This window comes from Narcine bancroftii, chromosome 7 (genome assembly GCF_036971445.1).
Source record: "Narcine bancroftii isolate sNarBan1 chromosome 7, sNarBan1.hap1, whole genome shotgun sequence".
In the NCBI taxonomy this organism is placed as follows: Eukaryota; Metazoa; Chordata; class Chondrichthyes; order Torpediniformes; family Narcinidae; genus Narcine; species Narcine bancroftii.
The window spans coordinates 71248903-71262807 of NC_091475.1; the positions used below are offsets into that span (position 1 = coordinate 71248903).

At 39.9% G+C, this 13905-nt stretch overlaps 1 long non-coding RNA gene across 1 annotated transcript in view; it reads left to right on the forward strand.

Moving 5' to 3' along the window:
• The first annotated feature begins 5537 nt into the window (after window positions 1-5537).
• LOC138739002 (uncharacterized) overlaps window positions 5538-13905 on the forward strand; it is a 239921-nt gene continuing 231553 nt past the window's right edge. Inside the window, exon 1 of the long non-coding RNA XR_011341944.1 lies at window positions 5538-5601. This is a non-coding gene — a long non-coding RNA (uncharacterized lncRNA). The remainder of the gene's footprint in view (window positions 5602-13905) is intronic.

The following is a 13905-nucleotide window of genomic DNA, read 5'->3' on the forward strand; positions in this document are numbered from 1 at the left end:
ATTTTGTATCTAATCTACCAAGTCTCCATGGATCTCATATGCTTTAATCCTTGCCAGTATATAATGTATTTAATTTGTTCTGACATATTTTCACCAGGCTACTTTGCTGGTTGTATGGTCATACAAATAGTTTACATTGAAGGATAATTATCATTGTTCCACAACATTAATAGGCACAGAAGTAATAGCAGAAAATCAGGACATAGTTTTTATTGTGGTTCCGTGTTGTCCACTCTGAACCCAGTGATTCCTTAGATCACGTTACAAACTTTTTAATGTTAACTTTATCTCTTGTGGGTACCCTGGTAACTTTAGAACTGTGGTTCTCAGCCTTTCTCTTTCCACTCACATCCCACTTTAAGTAATCCCTATGCCATCGGTGCTCTGTGATTAGTAAGGGATTGCTTAAGGTGGGATGTGGGTGGGAAGGGAAGGTTTAGAACCACTGCTCTAGACCCAATCGTTACTGAAATATTTTGCTTGAAAAAAATTGCAATTCCCATTTCCTTTGGAAATGCACATAACGAGTCAATTAGGGACGATTAAAACAGTGGTTTTCAATCTTTTCCTTTTCACCCACATGCCACCTTAAGCAATCCCTTACTAATGACAGAGCACCAATGGTGTAGGGATTGCTTAAAGTGGGGAGTGAGTGGAAAGAAAAAAAGCCGAGAACCACCGCTTTAGAGGTTTGACTTTGCTGGGCAAGGATGGAGAAAATTTAGCCGCACCCTTTCCATTGTTTAGTCTTACGACGAGCAAGATTAAAGATATCAAATTTAGCATTTTAAATGTCACTGATATTGAGATGTCAGTGCTTGCAGCTTTAGGATGTTATTTTACTCAAGTATTTACTTTTTTTTGTAAACCATGTACAATGTAACCTGCAGCAGCCAGCTCAAAGCACTCAAATTGTGACGAGTCTTCGTAAATGATCTTTGCACCATAATTGCTGCATTAAAGTTATTGCAGCCAGTACGTGGAACCAATTATATCCATTGAGCTCCAGCTGACAGCACTCACAGGGTTTAAGAAATGCAGTGAATACTAAAAGTTTTGATTGAGGAATAAGCCCTCAAGTGTCCTCCAAGCCATATGCTCTTATAACACACTCCTCGGGAGGGCATCTCTTTTTTTTGCCGTAATGTTCCACAAACATCAGGGGTGTACACATTTAAGTTCTGTTCACATAAAATACACGTTATAAAGAAAGACCTAATTAGTTGTAAAAGTGACAGTTTTATACTCCAAACAAGAGTCTAGTCAAAACCAGCTTAAAATGTTCGGATGTTTCAATGAGCTTCACTTTAGTTGACAGATGAACAATTGACTGATGATCATTTGCAGAGCAGCAAATGGGAAATGGATGGCAAAATCATTGCTCTTAAATATACATCCTCCAAATGATGTAGCTGAGACAGGTTTCTTACAGAAATGAATCAGAGAACGCAAAAAGTGGATGAATTGAAAGGGAACATAAAACCGGACGTGTATGCTGAGATTTTTACCAGTCACGTTAGGAATGTTAAATAGGTTTTCTATTCAGAATTGTCAGGTGTAATTTTCATCTTCTTGACGCACATTTGTGCACAAAAATTGCGGGGATTGCCAGAGGAGCAGAAAAGGTCTCTTCGTTGTGTTTTCTCGTGTTCTTTTATTTGTCGGAATTTACTGGAGATTGCAGGCAGTGACCCATCTGAAGCAGGCAAAATACTTCAGATTGCAAACACCGGCAGTGTTAATTTTCATTAAAAACATCTCCTCGCCACAGTCATTGATTCCTGAGACCAAAGCTGAAGTGATCGAGTGACGTCCCAAAGAGTTAGCTTTGAAAGAAAATCTTGAAGTAAAACATTGGTAATGTTGACCAAATGGGACTTTTACAATAATCTTTTTGTTTCATTGCGAGCATTACTTTAGTCCAGATGTGCTTAATTACATCAATTTAAAATCCCCCACAGCCATTGTTGGATTTGAACATATCTATATGGAATTATGGTCCTGGTTTGAGAAAACGAGTTCAGTAACTCAATCAATTGCCACTTTCCAATATTTGTATTCTTAGGTCAATGCATTTGATATTTTTGCCCCATGGCTGGCCATAAGGTTTTGGGGTTTGACCAGTCTGTAAAATTTCCCTTGGCCCAGAGCAGCATCTACTGCATCCAGGCTAATCTGTAGACTCCTTAATTTAATGAGTTGATTAAATTGTTACAGGCTCATTTTATTTTTGTTTGTTTACATCTGGTCACCCAGACTTCCTGCAGAAATTCTCAAAGTTCTTCCCAAAAGCTCCTTTAGTTGAACAGTCTGCAGAAGGACCTCAGTGCCATGAGTGGGAGAAAAATGAATGGTTTTGGGTGGGAACCCATCATCAAAAGTCTTGATATAGGATTCTAACCCAAAACATCAACCATTCTTTCCCCCAACCCTCCCCCTCCCCCACTAATGCTGCCAGACTCATGGAATTGCACCCGTGGGTTGGTTTTTTCCCCCAATTCTAGAATCTGAAGCCTCTGGTGTGTCGTGTCCTTTTCAGAACTTTGTCTGGTTCATTGGGGTCACCTCTCAACTTGCTAAACTCCAGGATATAAAGAGCAGTTTTATTCTAGCTCTTTTCATACACTCTCTTTGTTCCAGAAAATTATCTCGGACAGATGAGCACTGTTTGTATTCACAAAGAAGTGGCAAGCGGTGAAACTTGAAAAGTACAAGTTTTGAAGTTTGAGTCTGAAGACTGTCAACCATTCAAAGCGTTGGTTAGAATGAATGTCGTCAGCTGGCTTAGGAATGGTAAGGTGAAGGCATGCAAGGAGTTGTTTTTCCCCCAGCTTCTTTTAGTTGCCCTGATAAATGAATGTTCAAATGATTGGATAACCTTGCCTGGATATTCAAGGAGACTTTCATGAATAATTTGGTTGTAAGGTTGAAGTGAGCCTTGAACCCCTCGGTTTTCAATTCAGAAGCAAGAATGCTGCAATTGACAGTAATTAATTACTCAGTGTCAATAAAATTTACTTGAGAGTAATATGAATCCAGCAGATCCATTTGTTCTTAAATTAATGCAAACAAGATATCATCAAGAGGCCTTCAAAAACATTCTGAATTATAATGAAAGTGTTTGAAAATAGATCACCCAATTTTTTTTTTGTGTGGTGATCTGGAAATATACTTGACATGTGCTGAAGACCACTTGAGCAAGTCATGCATTTAGAGGGGACAATTTGGATCTGAAGGTAAATATCCCTTTATTTGTGCATAGGGTGGAATTTTGGTGTTCTTTCGCCTTACTCAAACTATAATTGATTTCCAAGTGCTATTGCAAATAGTTTCTTAATAACGGAAAGGTCTTGATTCTAATTGTCGACACATCCGACAGGTGAAATGCGCATTTCCCCTTTGTCCTTGCAAGGCCCCAATGTAACACTCACTTATGTGGTTTAATTTCTATCAATAAAAGCACGCTAAACTGACAACATCACTCAAGTAAATCAATTCAAAGTGAGGAGCAGGGCAGCAAATTTTGGGGTTTTTTTTAACCTGTCAGAATGACATATGATTCCTTGGAGTAGGTTAGGGAACATGTTCCCCACAATTAATCTGCTTTGCATCAGATCTGTAAGGGATCACTGCTGGCACTTGATGCAAATGTGTCGCTTTTTAATTTTATAAATATTCTGAAAATAACAATGAAATGTTGTGTGAAATAGCAGTTTACCACTTTTATTGCCAATATCACCTTCACCTTAACTACTACAGTTGAAACAGTGGTGCTGAAAATGATCGTGTAAAATTGAGCCAACACTGGCTTTTTCCCAATCTCAATATCACAAGAACAACGCTACTTGATCATTCTTTCATTGCCAATATTAAATTTAGGAAATTGTTTTGCATTTTTAATGCAGCACTTAAAGCTGCTACTGTTTTTGTAAACTTCTTTCTTTCTTTGGCTTGGCTTCGTGGATGAAGATTTATGGAGGGGTATGTCCACGTCAGCTGCAGGCTCGTTGGTGACTGTCAAGTCCGATGCGGGACAGGCAGGCACAGTTGCAGCGGTTGCAAGGGAAATTGGTGGGTTGGGGTTGGGTGTTGGGTTTTTCCTCCTTTGTCTTTTGTCAGTGAGGTGGGCTCTGCGGTCTTCTTCAAAGGAGGTTGCTGCCCGCTGAACTGTGAGGCGCCAAGATGCACGGTTGGAGGCAAGATCAACCCACTGACGGTGATTAATGTGGCAGGCACCAAGAAATTTCTTTAAGCAGTCCTTGTACCTCTTCTTTGGTGCACCTCTGTCTCAGTGGCGAGTGGAGAGCTCACCATAGAACACGATCTTGGGAAGGCGATGGTCCTCCATTCTGGAGACGTGGCCCACCCAGCGCAGTTGGGTCTTCAGCAGCGTGGATTCGATGCTAGCGGACTCTGCCAGCTCGAGTACTTCGATATTGGTGATGAAGTCATTCCAATGAATGTTGAGGATGGAGCGGAGACAGCGCTGATGGAAGTGTTCTAGGAGCCGTAGGTGATGCCAGTAGAGGACCCATGATTCAGAGCCGAACAGGAGCATGGGTATGACAACGTCTCTGCACACGCTGATCTTTGTGTTTTTCTTCAGGTGGTTGTTTTTCCAGACTCTTTTGTGTAGTCTTCCAAAGGCACTATTTGCCTTGGTGAGTCTGTTGTCTATCTCTTGGTCGATCCTTGCATCAGATGAACTATCAACTTACAAAATCACCTTTGAAAGTTCCAGTCATTTGCATTGAGTAATTCATCACAGAACAGAAATGGCAAGTTCCACATTGACCACCCCTCCCCTCTTTCATGCAAGCCTATCAGTTAATGCTTAGATTCCTTTCTTTCTGAAGGGTAGACCCAGCTTTCATTTCAATGCCTCCACTCGTCTCCTCAAATATTTTCTGCAGTGGTAATTCACACAGTTTAAAACTCTCTAGATAAAGACGTACTGCCCAGAAACGATAAGAAAGAATTTAAACCATAGAAATGAATAAAGTGCTTCTGAAATATTTTATTCACTCCAAGGACCCAAACCTAAGAAGGAGAATCCACATTGACAAAAATAAAATAAAATATCATCTGAAAATAAGGCATTCCACTCTTTTGCTATCCAAACTTAAATTTGCTCTATGATACATATATCTTAATATGTCATCACCAAGTTAGGAACAAATACATTAAATGACTAATTAAATGTTAAATGTGGATTTCAGTGATACATGAATTATAGGATTATTTTAAGTAATAAAACAGGTGAAAGACTTCTGCAGCAATTTGTGATTGTTAACCTCATTGTTCAAGCTGTCCAAAGATTGGTGCACCCTAATTTCCCTTTTTGCCTCTATGTGCTTTGATCAGTTCTTATTTAACCAATTTTAATACAAGATTGAGTTGTGTTTAGATGGCCTGTTTTACAGTCAGATATGCAGGGCAGGCTGTAGAGGGTGCTCTAATGCCGACATGTGTTCACTGCACTGGAACAACAGCGCCTGGTAGTGCCAGAGGAGAATACTTGTCAAAGATTTGCTGCATGAAGAGGCTGACGAACTCTTCCGACTTCTTCCTCCAAGACATGACGATGAGGGGGCTTTTCACGTATGTGTAGTCTCTCTTAAAATGTCAAAATGAACAATGTGATCATATTTCATGTTTCCTGACCTAGGAAAGGCTCAACCTGGAGTTCAGTTTTTACACAAAAACAGTGAGCACAAAGTTAGGAAAATTTACTAAAGGAAATGGTGATCATTTTGTTTAAGCTAATTTGTTGCCTTTTTTTTAACATTTGCTTGGCTGTAGTTTGTTGTGGTACAGTATTGGTTTGAAAAGAATGTCTTATTTCTATTTAATTTGACATTTCTTTCTTTCTTTTTCAATCTTTTTATTGATTTTATAAGAATAAAACACCATGCATATGGAAGACATTGTAAGAACAGAAAGTTACACTATGATAGCAGTATCCATATCACTAACCACTTCTACACACTAAATTAAAGAATGGTATGAAATATTTTATTATCCCATTTACTATCTGTCCCCACTATCTAGACCGGAGTTGCTTGGCAAAAACAAATTACTCTGATTCAGACAAAAAAAGTGTGAAAAAAAGTACATGAAATGATCATTGAATTGTTATTGTCCTGGAACTAGTTCACAAAGGATCCCCACATATTTTGGAAGTTCCTATTCAGATGAATATTAGATATTTATTGTTAATATTTCTTCTCTTTTTCACGTACACTTTTTAATTTTTTTAAATTTGAAATTTAGACATAGACTACCTTGGCTCATGTGTCTGTGCCGCCCAATTACATTCATTTAACCAACACCCACGGTATGTTTCGAATGGTGGGAGGAATCCGGAGATCCCGGGGAAAACCCACGGAGACGCGGGGAGGACGTACGAACTCCTTACGAACTCCAGTGCGGGATTCAAACACTGGACCCAGTTGCTGGCACTGTAACAGTGTTGGGCTAACCGCGACACTAACCATGCCACTGACTTGATTGGCAACTTGCAGGGGAGCATGGAGAGCCAGGTTGTTGAGAGTCTGCATCTGCCACATGCCTGAGTTGAGGCAGAAGAGTTAAGACTGCCAATCCCTAATACTAGTGCAGGATTCCAACCTCATCGTTGCCCTGACTTAGACAGATGGGAGAAGTGCACTACACAAAGACTGGCCACTGTAAAGATATAATATACTCTTCCAGTATTGATGCAAAAGCCTTGATAATTATTTTGGGGGTTTATTGGGCTGCTTAGCAGTGGATCATGCACCTGCACTGTGAAACAAAGTGAATGACTAAAGCACTATTGAACTGGCACATGGAAGATATGGTCAGGCCACTTGCATATGTTTTTAGGACATTCTTATCCTTGGCTGCAAAAATAAATTTAAAATATTGTTGAAATCACTCAGCAGATCAGACAGCCTCTGTCCTAAGAGAATCAGTTAACATATTCAGACTGGGGTACTTTGTCAGAACCATCAGATCTAAATTGTTAATGTCGGCCTGCTAAATAGTTCTCTGTACTTTCTACTTTTATTTCAGATTTTCAGCATGTGAGGGATTTTTTAAATGTTTTGATCACTCACATGATCACCTTTGTATGATTGTGTTCTATTCTCATTGGAGGAAAACTATGTTTGTTCAGTAATCTATGGCTCCGTTGAATCACACTCGAGCAGAGAAAGAAAATGTGGCCAATCATTATGAAGTGGGTGCATATGTGGTGAGAGAGAACAATAAGATACAGGATATCAGCAAGCACATAGGATGGCAACTAATACTAATGTGGAAAATACCTATCAAAATTAAGTACATGGAATACTTGCCCATCTACCAATTATTTTGGCGTATAAGTCGAGCCGTGAAACACTAAAAAAAATTCTCAAAATAGTGGAGTTCAACTTAGATGCCAGATATAATTTTGAGACCTTAAGTTCACCAAAAAAAAAACAGATTGATGTCATTTTGGCATATAAGTTGATGCTGGAAACACCTCCCCACCGCCGGCTCCGTCGCTCCCCAAAGCATCCCTGCCACTGGGTGCCACCATAACCGCTCTTACCTGGGACCCTGAGGTCACTGTCACCACTCCTGCCTGGTAGGCCGAGGCTCCAGCTCCTGCCAGGTGCACGATGTCACCGCTCCAGTTCTGAGGGCCATCGCTGGTGCTGCCTGGTAAGCCGAGGTTCCTGCTTTTGCCAAGAGCACGATGTCACCGCTCCAGCTCCTTGGGCCGTCGCCACGCATGCCCAGTTGGACAAGGTTTTTTTACTTACTTAATTTACAGCTTTGATACTTGGGTTTGGGTGTTTGTAAAAAATTGGGTTGTTCATAGGAGGCCCGGATTGCCCAAAAAATGAGGATTGACTCATACACCCGATATTACATAAAACCATTAAAATGAGGCTAATAAAAGGGGGGTCGACCTATCTGCTAGTCAACTTATACGCTGAAATATACGGTATGTATTGTCACTTCACTGTAATTTACTTGTTTTAACCTTTTTCCCACTTGCAATGACCTATTCACCCCATTCCTGCTGATAATGAAGATATTAATGCATCATATAAACTGTATCTAAGCTTTTGAATTGACCTTAACTTGTCCAAGTTATAAATACAGTATGGTAATGCAAGCAACTGCAGTTATAACAGTCACGTGGCCATTTGAAATTCACAACAAGTTCATGCCTTTTGCAATTATCACGTCGCTGCAATTTGCTTTTTATGGGGAAATTAATTCTTTATATTTTCACGGAAGTATATAGGATCTCACTTGGACTTTACTAAAACAAACATTTGCACCACAAAATCACTGCCATCAACGTAATCACAATCTACCCAGCCGAGATCTGTTTTCCTGCATATTGCATTTCATTCTGATGCACTTTATTGATCAGACTTTTCCAGGAAATAGATTAAATATCTTTTTAACGGAAAAAAAAACATAAAAGTGAGAAACAGTGTGCAGAATATGAGAAATCTAAAAGAAGAACAATAAAAAAGGAAGAAGAAAAATAGAGAATAACAGTATGAGAAGTATTTGAATAATATTGGGAAGGATTTTATTCTTTTAGCTGTAAAATAGAGGATAATGTGGTGAATTACTGCCCTTCATACCAGTATCAATGATTGTACATATTCTCCTGGGACGCCCAATACAATATTTAAGGTCAATGAATTGTGATAAAATTATTGAGTTCTATACTCAAACCATCTTCATTGATGTATTTTCCATTCTGACATTTATTTTTGAGATATATTGCTTTTGCTTATCAAAGTTAGAAGCTAAATCCAAGTGATTAGCCTCTGAAATCGGCCTCTTCTAACCCAGAAAGTTCAATCAATAAAAAGAGAAAATTCTAGAAATGCTCAACAGGTCCAGCAGCATCGGTGAAGGGAAAATTAGAGTTACCATTTTAGTTTGATGACCTGTGAAAATATACGTTAATGAATATTTATACCCAAGTTAGTGTATACACTAATTCGTCCATTTGCCTGCATCTGTGTATCTAGGTCACAGATTTCAATACGCTGACATTACCCCTCCATAAATCTTCATCCGCGAAGCCAAGCCAAAGAAAAGGAAGAAATCTTGAATCTCGTTGGAGTGGCAAATTACCAGGAAGTGATTAAGTTTCTTTTTATTTCCTCAATGCTGGTTGCAGTTGATTTGTTACAGGCTCGAGTTGCTGATTCTTGGATGGATTTGCTGTGGATATATTTATAATTGATACCTGGAGGTCATTGTATTTACCATGTTTTTGCTGTAGGCTCAGTAAACATGATTCAAAAGAAATTTTCACAGCTTCTTTTGACTTTGAATTCCAATTCAGAAAATGATTCATCCCCCATTTTCCTTTGGTCTACCACAAGAGCATTAACTTATTTGACCCTGCATCTGGAATTTCTCCCAGAAACTTTACATTTCTTTCCCTTTCATCAAGTTGGTTTTACGGACTGTCAGGTTAACCATGCTTTTAAACTTTTCTCCTATTGCCACATTTTGCAGTGTCAAACTTACGTTCTATCTTGGGATGCATGATTAGATTTGAACACAATATCAATGTAATTTATTGTTGGTGGCCTTTTGGACCCCTACTGAAAAAGGCTGGGTTTCCACAATTTGTGCCTGAGCATCCTCTTCCAGCAACAGCCCCGTCAGCTATCATTACACTTAGAATGTGTACATGATATGAGGGGCCGATTAGCCTATGGGTATTGTTATGAGCCCAGAGGATGCATAAACCCAGCAGCAATAGATATTCACCAATACAAATGGATATTTAATCAAATGTTAACTTATCTTTATTGACTTAACTAACCTAACTTAAACCCCCTTCTACTTCTAAGTGCATGTGTGTGTAAGTTCAGAAAAGTTCTTTGGTTCACAGTCCAATCTCACTTCTCATTCCTTCAAGTTCACTGGTTGCAAGCAATTCTTACACTGTGCACAGAATTTAACATTTATAAAGTTCACCAGACTTTGGTGCTTGAAAGGTAAATGGTTACCACTCCGTAAGGTCCTTATCAGTTTTCAGAGAGAGTTGTTGTGACAGAACATGCACAACTAATGTTCTTCCATCAGCCACTCCAGTGTCTTGCTAATGAAACTTTCCCCTTCAGGGTTCTCCAGATGATAGCCTCTTTCTTTCAGGTCATCACAGGGTTTCTTTTTGTTTCCTTTATTCCAAATGAAACATTAGACAGCCAGTCCTCTCCTCTTGCATGAGCCAGAAGGACCCACCAGACTGTCTTCCAAATGGGCTTGCCAGCTTGTCCTGTTCTAGTCCCAGCTATTTCTGCTGGCTGTAACACTGTCAAGTGATCTTCATATCTCTCTCTCTCTTTCTCCGATTCTCTGAGAGAAAACCTGTTTGACTCTCTCTGCTTGTAAAACCACATGACCCTCTCAGATTATCAAGTTCTCTTCAAGACATAGGGGCTCCAACAAGCTCTTTCATCTGTTGCCTTTTGCAAACAATCCATTAGTGAAGTCTCTTGAGCACTCTTCAAAAGCTCTTGCAAAAGCTGTGTCGCCGATATGTCTAGCATGGGGCAGAGCTCCAGTATTTTAAATAAGATCTGTTTTAAAGTATTTGTATGTAACCTACTTCCCAATTTATCTCCCATAAACATATCTATACACTCTGTCACAGTATTCATGAAGAGATACATGTGCTAGCAAATAATGTTCCCCTTTCCCTAACCTGCAGCAGATTGTCCACTGGATCCATGTGCTTAATACCCAGAATAGATTGATATTCTTCCTATTTATATAATTTATTCCATACAGCAATGCTGAGTGAATTCTGTGTGCCTCCAACTCTGTCTTCTCCAGCTCCCTGATTTATTTTTTTATTCAATCATGATACTGGCCGTTAATTCTCTATCCCAAACTGCGCTTGAATTGAATGGTTTTTCTCAATCGATCCAGATAGCGATTTTTAAAAAAATGACCATATCCTATTTGCCTGGAGTCATTTCTCTTTCTAAAATTCCTAAAAGGAAATTCATGAAACGACCTCATTCTTCTAACCTTACTGGACTTTTCTGCAGTAATCTGAGGCTGAAGGTCCAAAGACCTTGCCTCACCTTCCTTCACCCCTTTAAAGTCTCCCTAAGACCTATTTAGAATGCCTGCTCTTCAAATCAGCTTGTGATCGTTTTGATTTTTTCCTTTGTTCTTTCCCTTTGTCTCACAATACCTGATTTTTTTTTTAGCAATTAATATTATACAATCACAAGATGTTATGGCATCTTTGTGTCAAACTCAGTAGAGTGCTGCTTAACATTCTCCATATTTCCACACAGGGCTTTGCAATTTCTGCCCTGCAAAAGGGGTCACCAACTTTATGTAGGTAATTGAGCTTCAGCCCCCATTTCCCCATTTGTGTTCCCCATCCAATATATTGGTTGTGTTTGTCACTAAAGACCGATCTCTCACTCTTGGCATCATTGAACTAATTGGCTATGGAAGGGTGGGATCCCAACCCAGTCCCATTCATTATCTGCATGGATACTTTTTTTTTCATTTGGGTGTTAGCCGATTGTAAGAACTGTGCCCTTCCCTCATTTTAAGTCAGTGCAGGGAATTGCCTCAACCTTGAAACCGATCGGCCAAGATAAAGCTCAATTATCCTTGGCTTTCTGTCAATATCTGGTGTCCTAAATAGACACTTGTGTCAGAGATTTTGTGATTATGGTTGCAAGTGAAGAATTGCTCCATGCTGGACTCCTGAGGCTTTCAGGATTTACTGTGCTTCTAGAAGCATACACAAACGATGCTATTAACACCATACAGCTGGCTGGAGAGAACCATTTGTATTTTCTTGATTAGCTCCCAGTTTATGAGGCGTGTGCTTGAGATGTTGTTTGGTATTCAACCCCCTGCTGTTTAACAAACCAGGTCCAGGGAAACATTTTCAGCTCACTGAGCAACAATGTCTCCTTTAAACCTGCAATGTCATCAAAATGTAAATAGAAATCTGAGCGACTGACGGTGCAAACAAGAGCATTATTTATTGCCGGTTTCCTTTTAATAGTTTAATATGACATCACAGTTTCTATTTTCTAAGAGACATCTGGAGAGAAGTAATGAAGTGCAGATGCCTGCTTCTGACTGAGAAATTGCATTTGATTGTGACATGAAGGAGAATATTGCAAAGAGCCGATGAGAAAGGTACGAGGATAGAACCGAGGGATTGGACTCTGGCCTTCTCAGGGTTGTTTAAATGGCATTAGAGACGTTCCAGATTGATGAAGTGGTCCTGACTTTGACCAGTACATTGGAGGGTATAAGCACTTGGCAGGGTGGCAAGGGGCACATTGGTGTTGGTCTATCCACTGCAAGAGCCCGGGGCTTGTTTCAGTAGATTCCAAGCCTCAGATCTGATCAACAGCTGCGGTGCCAGAAACATGGAATTTTTTTGGTCATACCTTCGCAAGCAGCGTGCATGTTCGAAGAACATATGTGGAGGTCAGTGTGGAGATCGATATCCTGTCAAGAGAGGCCAGACTCAGCAACGCAAACAGAGAAATGCTGGTCTCACCGCACCCATAGGAGGAAATGCTACATAACCAGTGTTTCAGACATGAGGCCCTCTTCAAGGAACGAGTAAAAGCAGACAGGCACCTAAATAAAAATGCTGGGGCAGGAGGGAAGAAAGGGCATGAGGAGAAGCACAGGCCAATGGACAGAAGGCCTGAACTGTCAAGTTTATCACTGCATTTCTAGTTTACTGGACCTGTTTCCAATTTACACACTTTACACATTGAAGCTGATTTCAAAGTCTAATGTCAAAAATTTCTAAAACAGTGGTTCTCAACCTTTTTCTTTCCACTCACATTCCACTTTAAGTATTTCCTATGCCATCGATGCTCTGCGATTGGTAAGGGTAATGTCAAAAATTTCTAAAACAGTGGTTCTCAACCTTTTTCTTTCCACTCACATTCCACTTTAAGTATTTCCTATGCCATTGATGCTCTGCGATTGGTAAGGGATTGCTTAAGGTGGTATGTAAGTGGGAAGGGGAGAACCACTTCACTAATTGACTCGTTAAAAAACTTTGAGGAAAAATGCTGGGAAACTGTTCTTTCTAATTCATCGCGTTATCATGTCATTTTAGAACGTGAAGCCTGCTAGTCACCAACTCCACATTGGTAGACAAAATCCATCACAGTTAACGCCTGAACGTTCCCAAAATTTTCTCCATTTGTTTATCACATTAATTAAATCGGAGAAATCTGTCATATTTCTAAAACCAAATGCACAAGCAGCAGGACACCTGGAAATGTCGCATCAATCATTTCCATAGGTTTTCACTGGGACCTTCTTCCTAAATTGGTCCCTACCAACTCGCAAGAATGGTAGTGGTGGGATGGAGACCAGCTACCTTTCGTATAAATAGTTTAATTGCAGGCTGAGTGTTGAGAAGCTTCAATGCAGATTAGCTAATTCATCGACCTCTTCTTTGGTATTGGCCGTCTGAAGTTTTGTACAAAGATCATCGCGCTGCTCGGTTTCCTGCTGAGTTCTTCCAGCAGGACTACAATCACAGCGACTGCAGATTTTCATGTTTCAGTCTCAACCATGCACTCTCCTTCCCTTTACTCCACTGAAAGGCTTAGTAGCTGCAAGTCTTCCTTGTTGTTGGCAGCCTCTGGAGAATTTGGAGTTTGGCCAAATGCCTGTCCCACAAATCTTTGATGGGTCACCCAAACTACTTGCTAGGCCCCTCACATGCACGCCAAAAAGATCTAATTACTATTTGAGATAGACGGCAGTGATGCCTAAAGATTTTTAAAAATCTAAATTATTTTAGAGCAGTGGTTCTCAACCTTTTTCTTTCCACTCACATGCCATTTTAAGTAATCCCTATGCCAAAATCAA